The sequence below is a fragment of the Daucus carota genome, chromosome 4, assembly GCF_001625215.2.
Source record: "Daucus carota subsp. sativus chromosome 4, DH1 v3.0, whole genome shotgun sequence".
Taxonomy (NCBI): domain Eukaryota; kingdom Viridiplantae; phylum Streptophyta; class Magnoliopsida; order Apiales; family Apiaceae; genus Daucus; species Daucus carota.
This window is the reverse complement of record NC_030384.2, coordinates 20,560,468-20,585,135: the sequence shown is the minus strand read 5'-3', so window position 1 is coordinate 20,585,135 and position 24,668 is coordinate 20,560,468. Positions and strand designations below refer to the sequence as shown.

At 36.6% G+C, this 24,668-nt stretch overlaps 1 long non-coding RNA gene across 1 annotated transcript; it reads right to left on the bottom strand.

Moving 5' to 3' along the window:
* Positions 1-20,232: 20,232 nt before the first annotated feature.
* LOC108217916 (uncharacterized) lies at positions 20,233-23,543 on the bottom strand. The gene is made up of 3 exons (XR_001806261.2): positions 23,395-23,543; positions 21,286-21,354; positions 20,233-20,541 (listed from the first exon to the last, which is right to left on the bottom strand). It is a non-coding gene; the product is annotated as an uncharacterized LOC108217916 (long non-coding RNA).
* Positions 23,544-24,668: the final 1,125 nt, after the last annotated feature.

The following is a 24,668-nucleotide window of genomic DNA, read 5'->3' as shown; positions in this document are numbered from 1 at the left end:
TTAAATAAACACTAATATTCATTAATTGAATATAAGCACTTAAATAATTCAAGAAAATTAATTATAAATATTTACCACATAGCAAATAATCACATAATCATGTAAATTATGGCAAATAATTAAACTTAATTATTAGATAAATATGTAAAATACTGGATGCTCTTTGTAAATTCACAAGTCCTGAAAATATTGACATTTTGAAACTTGTGAACTTACGAACAAATTGCAGTTATTTCTTGTCTAATTAATTAGACATATTTAACATCCCAAGTTCACCAACCAGTCTAGAGAAAGTGGATTCGTCTAGTGGTTTAGTGAAGATGTCTGCAATTTGTTGATCAGTAGGTACGAAGTGTAACTCTACTGTTCCATTCATGACATGCTCGCGAAGGAAATGATACCTGATATCAATGTGCTTTGTCCTGGTGTGTTGAACAGGATTGTGGGCAATGGCAATGACACTCGTGTTATCACACAGAATCGGAATTTTATCCAACATGAGTCCATAATCTTGTTGCTGATTTCTCATCCACAAGATTTGAGCGCAGCAACTTCCAGCAGCTATGTATTCAGCTTCCGCTGTAGACGTAGACACGGAGTGTTGCTTCTTGCTATACCATGACACCAACCTTCGTCCAAGAAACTGACAGATTCCTGAAGTACTTTTCCTATCAATCTTACATCCTGCAAAGTCAGAATCTGTATAGCCAATCAGATTAAAGCCTGTATCTTTAGGGTACCATATCCCTAGATTGGGGGTTCCCTTAAGATACCTAAAAATACGCTTAACCGCTATAAGATGAGACTCTTTAGGATCAGCCTGGAATCTAGCACATAAACAAGTTGCGAACATGATATCTGGCCTACTAGCAGTTAAGTACAAGAGAGAGCCAATCATACCTCGATACTTCGTGATGTCAACTGACTTACCAGATTTGTCCTGATCAAGTTTGACAGCAGTTGGCATAGGGGTTTTGGCAGGAGATGCTTATTCCATTCCATATTTCTTCAGAAGATCCTTGATGTATTTAGATTGGCAGATAAAAATACCGTCAGGCTTCTGAATAACTTGAAGTCCCAGGAAGAAGGACAATTCTCCCATCATGCTCATCTCATACTTGCTCTGCATAAGCTTAGCAAATCTCTCGCATAAAAGATCATTAGTAGAACCAAATATAATGTCATCGACATATACTTGAACAAGAATTATATCATCCTTATGCTTTTTATGGAAAAGAGTTTTATCGATGATACATCTGGTGAAACCATTTTCAAGTAGGAACTTGGAAAGAGTGTCATACCAGGTTCGAGGGGCTTGCTTCAGGCCATAGAGTGCTTTGAAGAGAAAGTATACGAAGTCTTCAAATTTCTTGTCTTCAAACCCAGGGGGTTGTTCAACATAGACTTCTTCTTCTAGATCACCATTCAGGAATGCACTTTTCACATCCATCTGATATACTTTGAAGTTAGAGTGTGCAGCAAATGCTAAGAACATCCTGATTGCTTCAAGCCTAGCAACTGGAGCATAGGTTTCATCATAATCGATTCCTTCTTCTTGCGAATAACCCTTTGCAACCAATCTTGCCTTATTCCTCGTAACAATACCATCTTCATCCAGCTTGTTTCTGAAAACTCATCTAGTGCCAATTATAGATTTTCCTTTAAGTCTTGGCACCAGCTTCCAAACTTTCTGCCTTTCGAATTGATTGAGTTCTTCTTGCATTGAAGATACCCAATCTGGATCACTTAGAGCCTCTTCAACTTTCTTTGGTTCTGTCTGAGACAAGAAACCAGCAAAGTTGCATTCATTTTGGGTTGCTCTTCTAGTCTGCACTCCTGTGTCTGGATCACCAATGATTTGTTCAACAGGATGGTCTCTACTCCATACCCTTTGTCTAGGCAGATTCAATCTTGATGATTCACCATAATCATAGTTGTGTTGAGTGTGATGACTAGTAGATCCACTAATGTGACTTGCTCCCCCTGAGCTGATGCTAATTCTATTTGATGATCCTCCACTTTGACCACTGTGATCATGATGATCATTTGTATTGTTGCCAATACTTCCTTCAGATGGTTCAGGATCAGCAGTTCCTTCATTTGCATTAGGTTCCCTAGTATCAGCTTCAGGTTCATCTTCTCCTATATAGATGTCATCTAAATTCTCAAATTCCAGAGAATCAGATTCATTTTCCTTTTGAAGACTTGGGAGTTTGGTATCATCAAATCTTACATTGATGCTTTCAATCAGCTTGTCGTCATTGATCAGATAAACCCTGTAGGCCTTAGACTCTAAAGAATAACCCAGAAAGATGCCTTCTTCAGCTTTAGCATCAAACTTTCCAGATGTTCTTCCTTTAGAACATATCATTTTGCACCAAACACATGAAAGTAACTTAGTGATGGTTTTCTGTTGACCAATATTACTTCATAAGGAGTCTTATCCAAATCTTTGTTAATCAGGGTACGATTTTGAGTGTAGCAAGCAGTACTCACAGCTTCAGCCCAGAAATAGATTGGAAGTCTTGATTGACTAATCATTGTCCTTGCTGCTTCAATCAAGGTCCTGTTCTTCCTTTCTACGACACCATTTTGTTGTGGAGTCCTTGGGACCGAATACTGACGAGAGATACCCTTATCAGTACAGAATTCATTGAGAACAGCATTACGAAATTCTGTTTCATTGTCTGATCTGATTGCCCTAACTGAAAAATCTGCTTCCTTTTCAATCTTTTTGATATGATCAATGATGACTTGTGCTGCTTCATCCTTTGTATGTAAGAATAATACCCATGTGTATTTTGAGTAGTCATTGATGATCACAAGAGCATATCTTTTCCTTGACATAGAAGGAATGTTGACTGGTCCAAACAGATCCATATGAATCAGTTGAAGGGGTGAACCAATGTCAGTCATGCCTTTGCTCCTGTGTGATGCTTTCTTTGACTTCCCTTTTTCACATGCATCGCAGAGTCCTTCTTGACAGAATTCTTTCTGCGGCAGACCTCTCACAAGTTCTCTTTTGACTAAAGAGTTCATAGTCTTAAAGTTCAAGCGTGAGAGCTTCCGATGCCATAACCAACTATCATCAGTAGAGGCCTTGCTGTAGAAACACTTGACCACCCCCTTACTTATTGAATCTATGTCGGCTATAAACAAACTTGATTTTCTTACACCACGAAGTGTAAGATCCTTGTTCTTCCGGTTATGAATCAAGCAAACTTCCTTCTGAAAGATTACGTCGTATCCTTTGTCACAGAACTGACTGATACTCAGTAAATTGTGCTTGAGTCCTTCCACCAGAGAGATATCTTCAATGATGACATTTCCAACATTCAGCTTACCATATCCCGTTGTGAATCCTTTGCTATCATCTCCAAAGACTACAATCAGGCAGGGACTTTCCGACAGTCATGTGTCTTAAACAGCCACTATCAAGAACCCACACAACTTTGCTTTTCTTTCCTGTGCCCTGCATTCACAAATGGATTAAACTTTCTTTGGTACCCAGACGTTCTTGGGTCCAGGTGGTTTAGTAGAAACAGGAGTATCAACAGAATGTGCTTGTTCAGGGGTGACTGGACTCTTCTCCTTTTTAGTCTTAGCAGAAGTGCTTTTAGACTTGGAGTTTGGAGTCTCCTTCTTCTTAGAAGGACTAGCAGTCTTTGCCATAGGGACAACAGAAGGTGCAGGCATATTCATATTCATAGCAGGTGATGCAGAAAAAGATGCATTTAACATGGTAAAACATGCAGACATCATATTCATAGCACATTGCATGCAACCTACTCTACCACATGGCAAATGAACAGCATTCATGTTAACAGTATTAGGCATGCTAGTGACAGGAGTATCTACTTTAGTCATTTTACATGCATGAGTAAGATGATTAGTAGAATTGCAATTGTTACAAACCTTTCTAGCACTGGGAGTCCTAGAATTGGTTTTCTTAGGATCTAGCTTACCATTCCTGTTGTTCTTCATTTTGTGGAACTAGTACTTCCTAATCCAGTTTTATCAGAATCTTCTCTAACTTGGGGATTAGAAGGTACGTCTTGTGTTTCCTGTTTTACTTGAGGCTTAACAACTTCCTCATTTTTCAACTCTTCCTTAATGACAAGATCTTCTTCTATCAGAGGTTCTGTTTGTGCTTTTCTAAAGATAGAGGTCCTGGCGTTCTTTAGAATCTTAGGTACATTTGTTCCTTCAGGAGCATTCTCAGTTCCTGCTGAAATAAATACACCCTCATTTTCTTTTCTCTTCTTTCTTTTAGAACTTTCTAAAGAACTATAGTCAAGGCCAATAGCAGAATTCTGATAGGCCTTAAGCTTAGTTTCTAGATCAGCTATTTGGGACCTAAGGGATTCCTCAATTTCTGCATTACACTTCTCCTTATTCTCTAGATATTCAATTATATCTTTAAGGTTAGTGTCCATGAGTTTCTCTAAAGCTAACTCGTCTATCCGTTCTTCAAGTTTAGCTATCTTTAGGGTGAGACTACAATTATCTGATTCTGAAGCTAATAAACTAGTGTTCAAGTTATACATCTCTTTACCTAGTTCATTTATAGTCTTTTTATAATCAGCAGTAGTCATATCATCAACAGAAATTTCAGGAGATACCTGAGATGGAGATTCCTCGACAGTGTCAGCCATTAATGCAAATGCATAGTTGCTCTAGACAGGTTCATCAGCAGAATCCGTGTCATCCCAGCTTTTTCCCTTAGCAATGTATGCCCTTCCTTTATGCTTGGCAACCATTGCTTCCAACTTAGCTTTCAGCTTTTCATTTTCTTTCTTCAGATCCTCATAAGAATTCTTCTTATCATATGAGTTGCTTCTTTCTTTGACAGGAGCCGCTTTGGGTTTCCTGCACTCTGTTGTAAAGTGTCCTAAGTCATTGCAGTTGTAGCATCTGACTTTGCTTTTGTCGTACATGTTTGGTTTGTAACTGCCAGTGCTTCTAGACCCTGACCCTGAGTATCCTCCCTTGTTCTGAAACTTGTTCCCTGAAGCTTTCTTGTACCGGGGGTTCTTCCTGAACTTGATGTGCTTGAACCTTGCAGCCATATTAGCCATAGACTTATCCTCCAGCTGCTCTAGCTCTTCTTGAGTATAAAACTCATCCTCCGGATCTACAGAAACTTCATCAATTTCAGCTTCTACAATTTCAGACTTGGTAGAAGGATAGTCAGTCTTGACAGATGAACAATCACTCTGTGTGACAGTGTGATCATTAATGCCATATTCAACTAATTGCTGATATCCAAAGTAAGGTTCATCAGCAATAAGTGCAGTGGTCTTTTGCAAGGCCATTCCCTTGGCTTCAGATGATCCACCACCATATATGATCTTCTTTTGTTCGAGTTCCATCTCAAACGTCTTAGGTTTCCCAAACAGTCTTTCCAAAGTCATGGTTCTGAAGTCGCTTCTTTCCCGGATGGTCTCAGTCTTCACAACTAAATGTGGTGGCATCACAAATGAGAACTTTCTGTTAATCTCTTTTGGTGGATATGTCTTTCCATGTAGAGTGAGTTCATTTGACAACAACATGAACCTCTCGTAGATTTGAGAAATGTTCTCTCCAGGTAGTGCCTTGAATGCTTCATATCTGGCAATCAACATGTCGTATCTGTTTTCCCTTACTTCTTCAGATCCCTCCATCAATGCCTCAACAGCATCCCACATCCGCTTTGATGTTTTCAGACTCAGAATAAGATATGTCATAGTCTTGGTCATTGATTCAACAATTATGAGTTGCAGATTATGGTCATGTGCAATAAATTCCTTGTCAGTTTCAGAGTATTCACTTTTCTCTTTGGGAACAGACTTTTGTGGAATGCGAACACCATTTTCATCAGATTCAGGAATAATCTATTTGGCACAAACGGACCATTTTCCAGAATCCCAATGTACAGGGGATTGGCAGCTCTAATATACAGCAACATTTTCATCTTGCAGTTGTTGTAGTCATCTTTGTCAAATGGAGGTACCTTGATTCCTAACTTGTGTGTCGACATTATTATCAAATAAAATTACGATTGTACGGACAACTAGCTTTTCAGATTGGTAACGGATCCCAGATCTGTATATCGATCAGCTAAGCTCTAATACCAATTGTTAGGTCCAATCAGACGTAGAAGGGGGGGGGGGTTGAATACGTCTGTACCAATTTCTTCGATTTAATTTAATTGCGGAATAATTCTGTTTCAGTGCAGTTTAAATCAATCGTAAATAAACAACTCCAGCAAGTCGGGGAATATTCTTGTATTAAAAATAATCCTCGGGTGCTACAAATTCCAACACAAGTGTCGGCTGCAGAGACTACAATCACTCTATTACAAACTCTCGATTAATTCGATATTCTAACTTTGCTCTCGAGAATGTGTATAGTATGTGCACTTACAAAGTGTGTAGTTAGTTTCAAATGAAACTACAAAGCTCTATTTATAGGCTTTCAATATCTAACCATGGTTAACGAGTTCGTCCTGGACGACTTGAGTTCGTCCTGGACGAATTCAATTTAACTACAGTTAAATTGAATTGTCCAAATAAAAACTAACTCTAAGTCTTCATAGTTGCTCCAATATATGTATTGCAAAGATGCGCCACTTTTGAAAGTCAAAACCTGCGCTTGGGTTTCTCAGTTAAACGTTGCGCCAAAGTCAATAGTTGCGCATGCCCAGTGCTTCACAGTATGTGTACCACTTAGAATTTATTCTAAGTTAAGATCTGTACCCCTGAGAGAATGGCTTGGAGTCGCAAACTTTGACTAAGTCAAAGTTTACGCTTCAAGTGAATTCCTTCATGTTGCCCTGTGGGTATTTTACTTAGAAACAATTCATGTGAATTGAATTGGCGCCACTGTTGAAAAGTCAAAGGTTGCGCCTTTGACTTTGGTCAAAGGTTGCGCCTTTGACTTTGGTCAAAGGTTGCACCTTTGACAATACACTGTACTGTAGCTTCAGTGTTAACACTTAGAGAATTTTCTTGAATGTTAATTTTCAAGCTTTGACTAAAGTCAAAGATGGCGCCTTTGTTCCACTGTGTTGCCCTGTATATGACTTAGAAAAATTCTCTTGAGTTAAACTTGCGCTTCATGTCTCCATATACACACACACATATATATATATTAATTAATTGTTTGTCACTTGAATTGATTTAATTCAAGTGACTTAAATTAATAATAAAATATATATACATATATATGTACATATTAATTTAAGTCTCTGGCAACTCATTCTGGAACGCTTGATTGACTTGATCAATTAATTTGTTGATCGAATCCACTGAATAACTTCGTACGTCCTGACGTCCTGTGCACTGGTCTGGTTCACGAACGACTTGAACTGAAATAATTCCTTGAATCCTTTTGCTTGATAATATACTTGATCAGTCATTCCGGGTTAGATGTTGCTTCGATAAATTTGATTATAAATGATCAAATTAAATATACTAGAATCTTTAGGTCTTTGATACTTGATCTTCAGGTAGCAGAAACTGATTGTGCTTTATTATTCACTGAGGCTTGAACATGTCAATGAACTTCTTCCAGTGGACTGATGCTCGTCTCAGATATCTTGATTGTCTTTGTCTGTTCGTATCGAATCTCCAACCTGTAGATTCCTGTATTATACTTACGTATTGTTTCCTGTCCTTTTGTTGTGTTGAGTTATCGTAATTACATTTACGTTACATTATGCTTTACACCAAGTTGGCAGAAAAGAATCCAGATCAACCTCAAGATTGATATTGAAGACCTCGGTGTCGAGCCGACATAAGATGCCTCTGCAAGTGGAGCCAACACCGCCAACATGGAAACTACTTGATTTTATCCTTGATGTACTTAAAAAATCTAATCATATTTTGCAAATTTTCACTTGTAATGTAATTATGACTTGAGAATTTATGAACTTGAACTGCTATTTCAGTAGGATGGTTGAATTATGATTGTTGCAAAACTTGGATGAATAATTTATGGTTAAATCAGAATTTGCAATTGGTTGGCTTGATTTGTTTTGGGATGTTTCCTATTAAATCAAAACTTGTTGTTGCAGAGTGAGTAAGATGTTGCTATTGGATTAATGGCAACATCACACCTGTGTTGCTAAAAAATGAACTGTGTCGCCATAGATTTTATGGCAACACCCTCTTTGATGTTGCTATTAGAAAAATAATGTAGCCATAGACACCTAACACCACATTTTTTGGGTGTTGCCATAGCTTGTTAAAATATGTTGGCTTACGCTCTAAGGTTACAAGGCGATATCCAACACCCACTATTTTGACAAAAATGTTGCCTTAAACCTTATGGCAACATTTTTCAGCATTTTTAACACTTTTTCAGGGTGTTGTCGTAGGCCATATATGGTGTAGTGTTAAAGTTTGTTCATCGTTATTGCTAGCGATAATGACGAGATTAGGACGGTTCAATGTCGGTGATGATGAGATATCACTATCAATTAGTTTGATAGTGTGATTTTGAATATGAATTTTCTTGAATAATTTTCTTGCATGATTAAAGATTTTCTTGTTTAATTGGTAAGTTTATTGCCCAACTTTATTTTATTGTATTGGCTTTAATAGTAGTAATGATTATTTAAATTTTATTTATTTTCAAATGGTAAGTTGACTCGCTTGATTGAAGCTCATTTTGAATTTTATTTTGTTTCTCGAGTAATTGCTTATATATGCTCTAAATGCTTTAATCATGTTTAATGCTGATTAATGACTTTTATTGTACCATTTTTGGATGACCATGATTGATGGCATATATTCTTGGCCTAGTATACGACAATTTGATGCCATTTTGTTGGCTTGTTTATTATATTTAATCTGTTTCTTAAATTTTTAGATATTATTTTCAAGATGTTTTATATTTCAACATTTATATATTAATACTTATATTATTAATTATATTCTTAGTATTTATTTAGCTTGTTATATATCTAGCCAAAGGGTCTCCCTTTGGTTAGATATAATTTTTCTATTTTCTTTTTTATTTATCTTTTTTTGATAAATTATTTTGGATTTATCTTATTTTGAGAATCCATACTGATTTTAATAGTTAAATTAATTATTATTATTTCCTTGTTACTAATGGATTGTATTTGTTTCAGGTAGCGTGGTCTTACAAGTTGGGATGTTTTCTTTTCGGACATTAAGTTTTATTGTCTAAACTTCCGGACACATTTTCATGTCTTTCGGTCAGATAATAAGCTTTTTGAATGAATGAAACTCCTCAGAGTATTGGTGTATCTCGTTACGGGTAAGTGCAATCCTTTTAAAAGAAACTTATACCCCGTGCAATGACCGGAAACTTTTTAATTATTTTATAAATTTTTATATTTAATGTATTTAGAATGAAGAAAAAATTATTTATCAATAATAAATTATATAATTAAATAAAAACAAAATATTGAATAATATTTTTTAAGTCAGCACTACTTGTGAAGTACTAAGCTCTTGTCTAGTCCTTGGTCATGCTTTTTATTTTTTATGTTTGATTTCGTGCTTATTTAGTAGCATTATTGCATTATTCACGACATCATTTTTTACGACCATTTCTTTATTGATCATCTTATATATCTTTGACATATTCTTAATCACATATCACATGTTTTTTTTATCTCTCTAACACATTCATATTTTGATATTAACAAAATTTTATATAATAATTTTTACAGATGAGGAGGAAAGTTGGTGATCCTGATGTGGAGTATGAGATGGTTTTATATATTTGTATTTGTGTCAGATTATCTATCAGTAGTTGGAGCTGACCTATTTGTTGTATCACTTTGAGATATAGGTTCTTATGTGACTAGAGGCTTCTCAGTAGCAGCTGCCTCATTTTGAGAGACAGGTTCTTGTGGGCTGGCCTCAGCAACTGCAGGATTTGCTACATCCCTTTAAGATGCAGGTACTTGTAGAATCCCAGACTGTGTATAATCTTCTTCATCCCTTTGAGATGAAGGTTCTTGCAGGATAGATTATTCTGTAATTGGCATCTGATCATGTTGAAGACCTTGTGATTTAAGCTTAGCAAACAGGTCTAATACATTTTTTTATTCAGATAATTGTAGTGGCATGTGTAGACTGCTTGTCAGGAACTGATGGTGAGAGAAAAATCACATCAGTATTTAGTTGTGCATCAAAAGACAACTTTTGAGATTTGAGTGGAGATGAAAATTGATCTACAGAATGTTTCCTCTTTCGAAGTGCAGAGAGTTTAGCTGCAGACTTCCCAATTGCTCTTGAAATTATAGATGATGGGGTGGCATTGTCATCACCATCATCGGAAATAGTGATAGGATGAGTGATCATCCTGCGCAGTCCATCCTTGCATGTGACTTCTTTCGATCGTGAAGAGGTGTCTGTAGGGGCCTTTGATCCTGATACATGATGAGTATCATATCGAGAAGCCTTTTTAGATTTTACAACTGATGACTTTTAAGAGACATCAGAGGTGGATGAGTGTTTAGTTGACTGTTTATGTGGATGCTTGGGTTGGACATTGGAGGTGTGGAGTCCAATGTCCTAGCATCAGGAGCTGATGGAAAGGCATTAGAGGTAGCCAAACCATATTGGTTAGGCAATCTTGACTGTAAAAGATGCCTAATGTGTTAGGAACGACACACTGGTATTTGAAACAAGTTTTATTTTCCCCACTAACTAAAGCCTTAATGCTTGTATCAACAATTTTAAAAACTAGCAATAAATCATCATTTTGAAAACAGCATTTGGACAAAAATGATCAAAAATGAGTTGCAAAAACCAAGTATAACAAATATTTCCAGTTTTATCCTCCTTTTCTGACTGCCAGGAGCTCCACCAAAAAGGTATCATAATCAAAAGGAGTGTTATGAATAAGAGAGTACCAAATTTGAAGAGATCCTGATGGTAGAGCATCAAAGTTGGAAACTTTATTTAAGAAGCAACAACTGATGTAGTCAAAGAAAAAGTTCCATTCTTTCTTTACGAGCGATATTTGCAATGAGCCAATTTCGGCAGCGTCTCTAGCATAACCTAGAGTTTCTAGAAATCTAGCAGTTTATCATTGGTTAGCTTAGTAGGAGTAACTATACCAAGTTGGTGAATGTGAAGGAAATCAGTAGGAACATCAATAGATTCTACTCTTACCCTTGTTGAGAGTTTTATAGTTTTCAGTAAAATGAAATTTATTCTCTCGGTTCTTATGGTTCAAAAATCATTAGGCTTGTTGAATTTTACCTTTTCAGAGTTGACACCTAAACCAGCTTTTGGCAACCTATCATTGCCCTTCACTTTTATTGTTCAAGAGGTGTCAGGTTCTCATATCTATTCTCTATACTCATTTCCTTTTTAATATCTTCCTGTTTGATTTCATATTTAATGATGACAGGTGTATCAAATAGTGGTTCTGCTTATGAGGATTTAAACAATGGTTTGGGGGAGTCTTTCAAAACAAAAGGTATTCACCTCTCCTCATCACTCTTCTTAAAGGGAGTAATATTACTAGCCTTGCCTACAGATCTATTGTATTCAAATGCTATTATTCAAATCATATTCCAACAGTTCTTTTTATTTCCTGTTTATATCAGTTAATTCTTTGACTATAGATGAGGCATCCTTATAGGCTCTACTTTTCACTTTCTCTTTTTTCTAGCTGAAGTCTTAAGGCTACTTCACTCTTCTCAAGAACTCTGACCTTAGCAGATTGTAGTTCTACTAGTCAGCTGTTCAACTTTTAGGCTTTAACAATTTCATCTCATTCATTTTAAATTCATGATTTTCTAAGACTAAAGCATTATTTTTAAGAGTGATAGCTTTCAACTTACTTCTAGCATCATTTCTTTCCAATCCTATTTGCATAAATAATTTAGGTCACGTAGGATCTACCTGAAAGCTTCCAGCACGAGGAGGTGATGATAATTCAGATTTAGCCGTGAAAGCAACATTTCCCAGTTGCTCCACTTCATCACTATCTGTATCATCCCAGCTTTTCCCTTCTGCTAGATAAGATCTGCCCTTGAAGCTTTGACTTCCAGAAGTACCCAGATGCTTCTTTACCAAGGCATCGTACTTCTGCTTTATCTCGTCACAGGAATCCTTCTTCTTTCCTTGAACCATGGGCCGTTTGCATTCAGGTGCAAAATGTCCTAGTTCACCACAATTGGAGCAGTTAAACTTGCTTCGGTCCACCATGCTAGTCTTGTATCCATTTTTATTGGTTGAAGATGAGGAACTTCCCTTCTAAAACCTGCTTACAGCTGGTTTGTATTTATAGGAAGGGTTCTTCCTAAATCTCATGTTCCCAAACTTCTTGGTGAGCATTGAAAGAGATTCATCTTCCAGATTTTCCAATTCCTCCATAGAATAAAACTTTTCATCACTATTGGAAGAAGCAGTTGGTCCCACTTCAGGCACAACTAATTGCTGAGTGGTTTTAGAAGGTACAACAACATCCTTCTTTTCTTCCAGAACTGGTGACTCCATCACTAGAGCTTTTGAGGAACAAAAAATTTTACCCCAACTATATCTCTGCTTAGTCTAAACTTGTTCAAGTTCATATTTAAGTTCTTACTGTAGGAAAAATCGGACCTTAGCCCTGCGTTTTATGATACTAATTAAAAGTTCGAACAGAATATTAACCTTAATCGCTACGGCGCAAGCGATTCAAATCCACGTCTTCTACTGTATTCCCTGATTCTCTTTGGACGAAGTGTGGCCTTCGATCTCCCAAGGTGTGCCTCTCCTTAAAGCTCCGAAAACCAAAACCCTAGCTGTCTCCTTGAGAAAAACGTCTGCCTCTCTCTGACTCTAGGATAAATTCGTTTTTGGTGTATCTCTCAGCTTTAGGAGAACGAGAATATATATAGGCTACAGTAGGGATCATGGACCATTAGGTCAGGCCTTCCAATGACATTCCGGGCCAGGCCCGATGTCATTAAATATTAATTCAATCCACTAAAGAATTAATATTTGCATTACCTTTCCTAATTCCGTAAATTAATTATTTAATTCGGCTCCCATATTAATTGCTTATAAATTCCCCATGTTTAAGATATCGCATGTCCATTAATTAAATTAATTTCTGACAATTGATTTAATCAATATCTTTTATCCTTGATCATCCACTCAACCTTATAATTATGCAAGAACAAATCTGCCTGCAGGACTAAAGCATAATTATCTTTATGAGCTTTCAAGGGGACATCATCACCCGAATATATTTTTCGGACACGGTTCCCTTCTACAGTCAATATCCCACTCTGTATATAATGTCATCGCCCAATACATAAATTCGTAATTTAAAATAAATTACTTAACTTATGAGTCAAGGTATGTGCATTAAATACAAGTGTCAATCACTATATCCGGATTAAGAACTTAAGCATTAATAACATCATAGAGTCTTAGTTCTTTATTGTCGGAATTAAAGAAACAATTATTCTACTATTTTGATCCCGTTCAATATACACAAAGTATACAAGTATTTTCAATAGTCAAGATAAACTATTTCCAAATAATACATCAGCCGTTCCAGTGGTTTGTCTAACACCACCTCGACTGTGAACCTTTATTATATTATATAAGGAACTCGACAATCTAATCTTCTGCTGTCCCATTTGATACTAGATTGCCTACAATATATAATATACAGACAATATGAAAACATGCATTCAAGATTCTCAAATAATTGTTATATACTTCAAACGAATATTTCAGTATAACCCTTTCGCAACAAGTCTTGCTTTCCAGGCTTTCACCTTTTTGTCTGATCCCCTCTTTTTCTTGTAGACCCACTTACATCCAATAGGTTTTACACCTTTGGGTGGTTCCACGAGCTCCCAGACCTGATTAGAATACATTGATTCCATCTCAGAATCCATTGCCTTTTGCCAAAGACTTGCATCTTTGTCTTGTATTGCCTCTTTGTATGTCCGGGGATCATCATCATGTTGACCAGAGACCAAGTCCGAAGACTCTCCCAAAAACATGAATCTGTCGGGCTGTCGAACAACCCTCCCACTACGACGAGGAACTGGTGCGGTATTAGTGACATGTTGCACAGTCTGCTGTGGTTGTTCTACTTGTACTACAGGCTCATTATTCGTCCCTCCCACTAGTTCCTCTAAAACGATACTACTCATGGGTTTGTGATTCATTATATAGTCTTTCTCTAAGAATCTTGCATTGGTGCTAACAGTGACATCCCGATCCTTGGGACTATAAAATAAATAACCTTTTGTTCCCATGGGGTAGCCTACAAACAGCTTTACTTCTGTACGAGATTCTAGCTTAGTCGCGTTCTTGTTCAGCACATGTGCTGGACAACCCCATATCCGAATGTGTCTTAGACTCGGTTTGTCCCCGGTCCATAATTCTAAAGGGGTTTTAGGAACCGACTTAGAAGGTACTAAGTTCAGAAGATAAGCTGCTGTCTCTAAGGCATGTCCCCAAAATGACTTGGGTAAATCCGAATAACTCATCATCGATCTAACACTCTCTAAAAGAGTCCGGTTCCTTCTCTCTGCTACACCGTTCTACTGGGGTGTGCCTGGTGCAGTCAACTGGAATTCCCCAAGCAAGTATTCGCCACTACGATCAGATCGTAGTGACTTGATACTTTTATTATGTCGCTTCTCCGTTTTAGCTTTGTACTCTTTGAATTTCTCAAAGCACTCAGACTTACGACGCAACAAATAAACGTACCCATATCTAGAATAATCGTCAATAAAAGTGACGAAATACTCATAACCACATCTTGCTTGGATATTCATAGGTCCACATAAATCAGACTGAACCAATCCTAACATTTTTTTGGCTCTATTCCCCTTTGCCTTGAAAGGCCTATTTGTCATTTTACCTTCCAAGCAGGATTCACAAATTGGAAATGGCTCCACTGCCAATGAGCCTAAAGGCCCGTCTACTACCAGTCTTTGAATCCTCCTCAAGTTAATATGACCTAATCTCAAGTGCCAAATATATGTTTGGTTCAAACTAGAAGGTTCCTTTCTTTTATTAGAGTTAGAAGATGTGTTGTTCAATACCCTATGTTGTAGTTGCAGTGCGGGTTGACTAGGATTAATTATATACAAATTGTCTTGCAATGTACCAGAACATATAATCCGTTTATTCATCATAATAGAAACATTACGATCCAAACAAATATTATAACTATCCATAGCAAGTTTAGAAACCGAAATCAAATTCTTTCTAAAAGAAGGTACATAAAGACAATTGTTCAAAACCAAAATCCTATCAGAACCAAAAGATAAATGAATAACTCATACTGCAACTACTGCTACTTTCGTAGCATCTCCCATGAACACGTAGATCTCACCATCTCTAAGCATTCTGGATTGCTGGAACCCCTGCATAGAGTTACAAACATGATCAGTGGCTCCAGTATCTACACACAAAGTGCTCGTAGATATAGCCCCTACAAATGTTTCTGTAACTAGAGAAAAAGACATACCAGTATCGTTTGTCTTCTTAGGAAGAGGACAATCCTTTTTCTAGTGACCCGACTGCTTGCACCGGTAGCACTTCCCCTTAGGCTTTTTCACACCACCTTGAACTCCCACTACCTTCACAGCTTTCTGTGTCTGAGCCTTTTTCTTCTTCTTATTGCCTTTCGGCTTAGAGGAAGAACCTTTCTCAGCAACATTCACTTGAACACTCTGGCGAAATAATCCTTCAGCTGCCTGAAGTTCTGTCAGCAGTTCCGCAAGACTATACTGCCTCTTGTTCATGTTGTAATTCAAGCGGAACTGCTCAAAACTCTTGGGCAAGCTCATAAGGATAATGTCAATCTGGGTTTCCCCGTCAAGCTCTGCACCAAGGATCTCTATCTCATTCAGATGTGACATCATCTTGAGAACATGATCTCTTACAGGTGTACCTTCAGCCATCTGAGTGTTCAATAAAGCCTTCATGGATACTTGCCTAGAAGCCCTATTCTGATCTCCAAAAAGTTCCTTGAGATTAAAGAGCAAATCCGAAGCAGTGGCCATAGTCTGATGCTGATGCTGCAAAACACCCGACATTGCTGCCAGAATGTAACATCGCGATATCTCATCAGCCTTTATCCACCGCTTATAATACTCTTTCTCCTCATCAGGAGCATCAGCAGCGGGCTGCTCAGGCTTGGGTTCATAAGTGCAAAACTTATACTCCTCAGCAGTCAACACAATGTCCAAATTACGTTTCCATTCAATATAGTTAGGTCCGGTAAGTTTGTTATCCTTAAGTATGGTGAACAGTGGATTAAAGCCCATTTTATCCTGAGAATCATGCATGGAAAAATCACGTTACACATAAAGAAGGGTGCATTAAAAATTAAGACCTATTGGTTCCTCTAACAATCATTAAAATTAAATGCACTAACGTTTAAACACCATAAGTTTCTGGTACGTCACGATGGGTGACATGTATACCACCTAAATTTGTTTAAACGTTACTTCGGTCCTATTACTAAACAATAAGCCACGTTGGGGTGGTCTATATTATTTTTCATATCTAAGTGTATACCATCATCAAATCTTAAATTATCCGAAACCTATGGAACTTGGTACGCCACGATGGGCGGCATGTATACCTTCCAATATTCCTTAAATAGAATACTTCAATTCAATATTCGTGTCTGGTTTGATTTCTAGGCAGTGGAGGAGTCACATCGGTCTCACTTAATACCCATAAGCCTTAGAAATCGCCCCAAATCAGAGATAAAGAAAATTCGTATCTATTCGTATTAATTAAAGAAGTTTGTTCCAGTAATATCTATAACATTCTAGACACCATAAATTACATGCCACGATGGGTGACGTATACATAATTTATATTCGTCTTTATGTTAAATTACATACAAACAATGATGGAGACCACGGGATTTAATATCATATTAACTCCCTCTCCCACTTAGAATTTACTTTGAGGATTTTAATCTAGATGCATCGCCCTATGTTAGTTCTTCGAAGTCCACATGCATACTATCATGATCATAGCAACACAAAGAACACATAACATGGCAGCATACTATCATGATTAAAGCATTAATGAAAAACATCCCTATGTCCATGTCATTCTAGCATGCGAAAGGTTAGTATCACATGGCATAACAACAAAGACAAGAAACACATAACAACAATAATCAAGTATTATGTAAATCATAATAAAACACGTCCACTATTATGGCCCCGGAAAAATCAGCTTCGAATTCATCATTCGAAAGATTCCAGAAAACTTCGAGAGCCCGTTTGGAGTCCTAAACGGCCTCCGAATGCCTCGAAAAGTTCTGAAAACAGCCTCGAAAACACCTCAACCGGGGTTCCCCGGGTTGTAGCTAGCTCCGTCTCGTTCTGCCGTCTCCGAAAAGTGCTCATTCGCCCAAATCGGACACCGTATGCAAAAGTTACGGCCAAAACAGTGCAGCACCCCCGAAACCCTAATCGCAGCAGCAGAAGATCCTTGTTTCTTGCAGCCCCGTTGATCAAACAATTACATGCAAATTGTACAGACGAACCAACCTATTCTATTACATCTGATCATAATCTAAAACAATTACAAATTGAATTACAAGATCAAAACTATCACGATCAACCCTCGTGATTTACAACAGCCACGATAAACCACGTGGAATCCAAACATAACAGAATAACCACGATAAACCACATGGGATCCAAAACACATAATTAAAACATGGCCATAATAGTGGATAACAACCTGCATCACAGAACCACTACATACATGCATATATATAATCATGACATGGACTACATATCATAAAACGCAGAACCGCAAACTGGCTCTGATGCCATTGTAGGAACAATCGGACCTTGGCCCTGCGTTTTATGATACTAATTAAAAGTTCGAACAGAATATTAACCTTAATCGCTACGGCGCAACCGATTCAAATCCACATCTTCTACTGTATTCCCTGATTCTCTTTGGACGAAGTGTGGCCTTCGATCTCCCAAGGTGTGCCTCTCCTTAAAGCTCTGAAAACCAAAACCCTAGCTGTCTCCTTGAGAAAAATGTCTGCCTCTCTCTGACTCTAGGATGAATTCATTTTTGGTGTATCTCTCAGCTTTAGGAGAAAGAGAATATATATAGGCCACAGTAGGGATCATGGACCATTAGGTCAGGCCTTCCAATGACATTCCCGGCCAGGCCCGATGTCATTAAATATTAATTCAATCCACTAAAGAATTAATATTTGCACTACCTTTCGTAATTCCGTAAATTAATTATTTAATTCGGCTCCCATATTAATTGCTTATAAATTCCCCATGTTTAAGATATCGTATGTCCATTAATTAAATTAATTTCTGACAATTAATTTAATCAATATCTTTTATCCTTGATCATCCACTCAACCTTATAATTATGCAAGAACAAATCTGCCTGCAGGACTAAAGCATAATTATCTTTATGAGCTTTCAAGGGGACATCATCACCCGAATATATTTTTCGGACACGGTTTCATTCTACAGTCAATATCTCACTCTGTATATAATGTCATCGCCCAATACATAAATTCGTAATTTAAATAAATTACTTAACTTATGAGTCAAGGTATGTGCATTAAATACAAGTGTCAATCACTATATCCGGATTAAGAACTTAAGCATTAATAACATCATAGAATCTTAGTTCTTTATTGTCGGAATTAAAGAAACAATTATTCTACTATTTTGATCCCGTTCAATATACACAAAGTATACAAGTATTATTCAATAGTCAAGATAAACTATTTCCAAATAATACTTCAGCCGTTCCAGTGGTTTGTCTAACACCACCTCGACTGTGAACCTTTATTATATTATATAAGGAACTCGACAATCTAATCTTCTGCTATCCCATTTGATACTAGATTGTCTACAATATATAATATACAGACAATGTGAAAACATGCATGCATTCAAGATTCTCAAATAATTGTTATATACTTCAAACGAATATTTCAGTATAACCCTAACACTTACAACTCCGTAGAGTTTATCCAGAGAGATTTTATTCAGATCCCTGCTTTCCCTGATTGCAGTGATTCTTTCTTCCAAGTGTTCAGGAAGTGTCAAGGGAAACTTCAGGTTCATCTCTATGTTGTCATAGTATTTCCCGTTCAAATTTAAATTAGTAATTAGGTTATCATATCTTATAAACACTTCTGAATCCCCTTCTCCGGGATTGGAACCAAACTGTTCATACTGAGCCATCAGTATCTCTTTCTTTTTTTTCTCTAACTTCTTGATAATCTCTAGAGTGTCCAATATCTACTTTGTATTTTTATAGTTGACCACAACATTTTCATGAAAGGTTCTAGAGATTTCACCAGTATAAGTTGAAGACAATCATCTAGATTAAGTTGGTCATTTTCTTCATTAGTGTACTCAGAAGGTTCCTTTGGAACAATTCTATGAGGTATTAACACACCATCTTCCTCGTGTGCATTTATGACGTTCATCGGAGTAGTAACACCCTTGGTTAATATGCCAATATATTTCTTATTGGCATCTCGGAGGAATAGTAACATTTGCCTCTTCCCTAGCCCATAATGTTCCTTTACGTAGGGTGGAATTTTAATACTGCTAACTTTGTGGGTACTCATTCTGAAGGATTAAAAGTGTATGGTGTTTGGATGAGATTTAGATTTTTGAAAGAAAAATTATTTTTGATCAGAAATAATTTTCGGAATAAAATTATTTTGAATTAAAAATTATCTGAAAATCATAGGGTGGGTATAGGATCTTATAAGGTATATTATATCAGCCGCTCTGATACCAATTGTTAGGTCCGAATACGATTGTAGAAAGGGGGTTGAACACAATCGTCCGAAAAATCGCGCGGAAATAATCTAATTAAAATCGAACTTGGAAATAAGATTAATATTAACTGATGAAATAAGGTTCAAGTTAAATAATACATTAAACTTGAAAGTCGTTACACAATTAAAAAGGGTTTAGTTTTAATGTCCACTATATATTCTAAATAAATGTGACAAGAAGTATTCTAGTTTAGGGATTTAAAACACTCGAATGATCAAAGCACAGAACTTATATGAATATAAAAATATACATGTTAAGCAACTTGATCAAGGAATACAAAGTTTGGACATTTACAAATGAAGAGGTGATCCCATATTTATAGGGAAAGGTTTGAACTATCAAGACAATTGCTAGACAAACTTAAGACAATCTTAAGATAATTTAAATCACAAAATACACTGCAAGTCTGTGACGGACCCACAATATTAACTAGCAGAAGCATGAATGATATAAATTAACAATAAAAGTTCTAGAATAACTTAGAGAATCTAAAATACAAGTCTTAACCACAATCCCCGGATCACGGGAATGAGTATGAACAACATCTAACATATTTTCAATATTACAGACCAAAATGTCTAAGTCAAATTACTACCAAATTTTAGATCCCACAAGTTATAAGTAATGGGGAACTACAAGTTCCCAACCTGCTCAATCATCTGACGGTAAGCATACCCCGAGCCCCCACATGTCTTACGAGCGGTTTGCTTGAATCGGGTCATCATCGGGTTTTACTGAAGGGTTAGAATAAACAACAATATTAATGTGGAAAAAGCTCATCAAGTGAATAATAGTTCATAACAATCATCATATGAAAATGTAATCAACAGAAGGTAAATCAACAATATGAAATCTAAAGTAAAGGTTCAAGTCTTAACAAGATATTGAAATTGGAAATCTGCACGACGCTATGAGCATTGAGGGGTGATCAGCCCACATCAAGCTCCGAACCACGTAACAAAGTGATTCACAACTATCGAGGATCTTCGGCATACATTGGCCATATAAAACCTTTAGGCTCCCCGCTACTAAGGTTTTACAATTATAATAGTGACTAGCGCCTCAGTCTTATTAGAAAATACCATCCAATTCCTTTTAATCAATTCATTTCAATTCAAAGGGTTCTTGATCAAGGACAAGGTATCAAGTATGTGTATTGTCAAAGTTCAAGTGACAAGTTATCTAAAATGAGGGAATGTTATTAAGATCAAGGTTCCCAAAGTGATACTTCAAGCTTATGAGAGGTTTCGGGTTCTCATGATATATATTAAGGGACTATTATAAATTATTCATGTGGGTATTATGTGATATGAAGGATAAAGGTCATTTCAAGTACAAAAGCAACTTACTAAATCCAAGGTCTAATTATTGGGTGATGACAGGGATTATTCATTTCTATTAAAGCTGTATTCATGCATTCACAGGGTATTCATTCACAACAAACAGAATTAAAAAGGTAAGTTGAGAGTTTCACTTACCTGAACTACGCTTACTGAATACTTGTATGGAATCGTCTAGAGGCTCCTTGCCTGGCCTGCTACTTGCACCTATAATTAATGGTATCTTCGTCACCACAATTGCTTAACTACCCTTTCGCGTATAGCTATAGACACACACAAATATATATATATACAATACACACACACACACACACACACACTTAAACTCAACTAATTACAAGTAATATATACATCAAGTAATCCACATAACACATAGCAGGAAAAGGCCGGCATGGCAATTTATTACTTAATTAGTAGTGGATATTTAACTTCTAATTACTACCTTAGTCACTTAAGCAATTAATCAAGTAGCACATAATGTCTAGGACTAATACTCCTAATTCTCCTTTAATGTCTTCAAATCAAACTAATTATAATAAGGCACACTTGTGCCCCACCTCACAAGACTCAAAAATGCAATGCACACTAATATGACTTACCCGAATGCTTACCTTGGCACCACTTGTGTGCCTTGGCAAAATAATGCACTTCTACTTAGTGCCTTCACCTAAAATGCTTCTTACTAACTTATATGACTTAAATCTAACTCCAAAATTCATTATGAGGTCAAGGACTCACATATGACACACACAAATGCAATGCACCCTTACTAGGCTCCTAATTGTGACTTTAATGGTGACACTTGGATGTTTTGGTAGAAATATGGTATCTCCACCTAAGGCATTCACTCCAAACCAACTGCCAAAGATTGATGAAACTATAAACTAACTCTATGAGGTGATATGACTCAAATGCCTCACTTTCAAGGACCTTTAAAACCCAATGCCCCAACTGGACTCCCCTGCTTAGACACGTTGGCACCCCTTGGAGGTGCCTTGGAAGAAACATAGATTTCTACCTTGTGCCTTGGTTAAATTCTGAATCCTATGTATTCTTAAGACGTAAATATAACTTTTTAAATTGGTTTGACACCATGGCCTTACTCAGGCCTCTCTAGGCCTCCATGTCAATTTGACATAGATCTGCCTACCCTGCTAACCACACTGCCCTGTTTTTACCAACTTCAAACTCAATTATCTAATTCAATCATTCATTCTAATGACTTTTTAAGCTTCCTAAGACTCTATTAAACTTATTTAAACAAATGCTCCATGAAGGCTTAACCTATGACATAGTGATAACCAACCAAAAGTCAAGTTTACCTCAAAGTGCCCTGTTCTGAGCTGCTCTCGGATATCAGTGTGTGCACCTAACCAAATGAGAGTTTTTATTGATTCTAAAGCTACTGGAGGCTTGGACAAACCAGGTACAAACTCCAGGGAACTCAGGCCTAGAAGGGCCTTAGCAAAACACACCTAAATTTCGTAGTTTTCTTAGTGCAAAATTCTGCTATTAGTGTTCGTGTGTGCCTCCTTCCACCGTAACTCCCATCTCAACTCCAAAATCAACAAACAAGCCAACAAAATTATCCTACAACGTATACATCCCTACTGACCTCCATTGTACAAGGGTTACAAGCATAAATCTAACCATATAAGTCAATTTCCGAGACAAAAACAAAGAGCATAGCAGAGCAGATTTCACATATGCGATTTCAAGAAAATTGTCGAATGAAAAACATATGATATCAACTTGATGGCTACTGAGTATAACCACAACTCATCAAGGAACGTTTTATCCTAACATTTCATGGCAAAATCAAGGCTTGCAATGCATAAAAACTCAAGTTTAAGTCATACATTTGTCACACAAACATCCATTCAGAAAATCATGTCATGCAAGTACCAATTTCAACTTTTCTTGTAAAAGTCATATCATTCAAAGGTTGAAACTTTGTAAAACACATCTTAAAAGATCAAAGGTTCTATGAAAGCCACATGAAAGGTCTCATCTTTTCAAAAAACCACTTAATCAACAATAAATCCATTCGGCTCCTTGAGAGTCATTGCCGAATGGTTGAGATCAAGATCATGGCTTGACAATGGAAGGAAAACACCTCCTCAAGACCATCTCTAGATCAAGATTTTCAGCCACTTTGAGTTCTACTCTAGATTCACAAGAATCCAAATTAAACCATTGGCTTATATGGCGTGCACACTATGAAACTAACATCAAATGAAGATTTACCACTAAGTATTGATGCTCCTTGCCTTGATGAGTTGAAAAATGTAAGAAGATAAAGAAATGGGGGAGAAAACAAAATGGGTGGGGAGGGTTTTAGGGTGCTGCTGAGAGGGAGAGAGGAGAGGGTGAGGTGTGTGAGTGGGCGTGTATTGTGAAAATGGGAGTATTCTCTTTGCTTTTGCTATCTTGACTTGACTAGAATTGATAGTGGAATGAAGAAGTTACAATATTATCCCTCTTGCTAGTTGTAAGAGAATTGCATGCAAGGTTAGTGAGGTCATTTGGTGAGTTAGTGGGGTGAGAATTTACAGTCTTAGCCTTGGACCCTTTAATAAACTAAAATGCATGCAAGGTTATTCTAGTATTCAACTAATTATTTAAAATGTGTATAAAAAGAATGGATTTTAGTAAATAAGATACAATTTCATAAATCACAAGATTAATATCATAAATACTATGAGATTTTAGAAGATTTATAAAATTATTTTTAAACTTTTCGGACAAGAAAATATTTTTAAAAAAATTTCTTTGATCGAGGCTCTATTATGCAAGACACACAAAATATAATTATGACTTCTAATACACGTAAGAAATGCAAGCAAAATTTATTCTAAGTCGCTATAATACAAATTTTAATCTATCGTCTAATCGCAATTATTACAATTATTATCTAACCGCAATAACTCGAATGGTATAAAATCGCATAACGACATTACCCGCGTACAATTTATTATATGCTTATAAATATTCTATTGACAATCGCATAGCCACGAAATGAAAAAAAATGTATACAATCACACCGAATTCACATACTTTCTAGCATCTAAGATATGAAAATTTTGTATAGCACAAAACTGAATATCGTATTATATTAATATTAATATCAAATAGTTACAGGCGTTATAGAAACAATCTGTTTTCGTGGGCAAAATTTTTTTCTCTCGGGAAGACAATTTTCAAACAAATTGTCTTGCTGACCAATACGGTATGACAATCTGTTGTCTTCCAAGACAATTCCAAGGCAGGCAAGACAATTTGTCTTGTTGATTTACACGGCAAGACAAACAGTTGGTTTGTTCGGCAATACAATCTTTAAGATTATCTTACCGTTTCTTTGAGCAAGACAATCAGTCATTTGAGCTCAGTAAGACAATTCCTTGAATTGTCTTACCGTGTTTTCCATCAAGACAATGGCTGATTTTCATTTAAAAACTTAATAATTAATTATCCACTTATTTATTAAATTGCACAAATTACAAATTAAATTATCAAGTGTG